Consider the following 1345-nt stretch of genomic DNA (forward strand, 5'->3'; position numbering starts at 1 on the left):
GAGAGTGGAAACTGGCGGCGTCTTCGGCCCTCCAGGCCGTGCTTCCTCTCGGGGCGCACACCCTCCGCACTGCCCTCCCCTTGAGGGGAGACCGCACTTCTGCCTTCGCAGAGTCCTGAGGGCTTTGCCAACAGGCCGTCCTCACATCCAACGGCTTGTGGGGTCTTTCTGGACCCCTTCCCCATATGAGAGGTGCATTAGTTTCTTGGCTGCCGCACGGAGCTTCAGAAACCCGCTCTTGCCGCCATTCCGTCTCCACCGGAGGTTTTAATTTCTAAATCATATTAAAGTTCTTTTAACAATGTAATGTCTAAATTGTTTTAAAAACCTTTTAAAAATGTAATACCTAAATTGAATTAAAGGGGCTTTTAAAATGGTTCCAGTGGGAGAAGACCCCTTTGAGAGGTGTTGGTATGAATTCCTCTGTCATCTCAATGCTGTCTGTGCAGCATGTGGAGGGAACATGGAGCATTTATAAAATGGTTGGCAAAACCTAATAACTCATTAAACCCTTTGTAAGTTTTTTGTCTAATTGTAACATGTTGCCATTGTGAAATATTACACGTTAAAGTTGGGTCCATCCTTTTGAAATGCCCTGTATGATATCATACTATCTTTCCCCCTTCATTTCAAATTTGAGAATAGCTGCCCGAACCTTCCACACATATCCATGTATGAAATCGAGAAGGCATCTCATGTCTTCAAGAGAACGGTGTATTTAAAGTGTGGTTGGACTTGCTGCATCTAAATAAGGGAGAGATTAAGTGGGGTATAATAAATATAATTATTATGAGGTTTGACTTCTAGATTGAACTATCATGTTTGCTTTTCAATACTTTTGAGAAGTTCTTGCTTTTCTCTCAGCATAGTTTGCTTTCTTTTCTTTTCTTTACCTGCCTTCGCAAAGGTAAACATAAATAGGAAAGGAGGCAGACTTTCTGGTATTGCGTCAGTTCCCAAGCCCCAGCCAGTGATGAGCTCTTCCATTTATTTTCTGACACCTCATCTGAACACTGTGGTTGCAGTGAACTGATTATGGACATGAGCTGAGGGTTTGAGGCAGACTAATCCTCTTACACTACCACTGACCTTCCACATTTGTGGGTGTGATTGTTTACATATTTGGTTGCTTTCTCTAGGAATCTCTCAGCTTCTGCATCTAAATAAGGGAGAGATAAAGTGGGGTATAGATAAATATAATTATTATGAGCACTAGAGTCGCACTGGATGACTTGAAGTATTCTCTTTGGTAAAATGCGTTAATTATTATATCTTAATTGGATTGGAAGTCTGAAGGCATATTAGTGCTTTATAAGACTGCTGAAGCTGAGTGAAAACATTAAAA

The 1345-nt window shown here is 41.5% G+C and overlaps 1 non-coding gene across 1 annotated transcript; it reads left to right on the forward strand.

Annotated features, from left to right (window-relative positions):
- Positions 1 to 965: 965 nt before the first annotated feature.
- On the forward strand, positions 966 to 1055 carry LOC137095747 (small nucleolar RNA SNORD60). The gene has a single exon (XR_010908900.1). It is a non-coding gene; the product is annotated as a small nucleolar RNA SNORD60 (small nucleolar RNA).
- Positions 1056 to 1345: the final 290 nt, after the last annotated feature.

The sequence above is a fragment of the Anolis sagrei genome, chromosome Y, assembly GCF_037176765.1.
Source record: "Anolis sagrei isolate rAnoSag1 chromosome Y, rAnoSag1.mat, whole genome shotgun sequence".
Lineage (NCBI taxonomy): Eukaryota > Metazoa > Chordata > Lepidosauria > Squamata > Dactyloidae > Anolis > Anolis sagrei.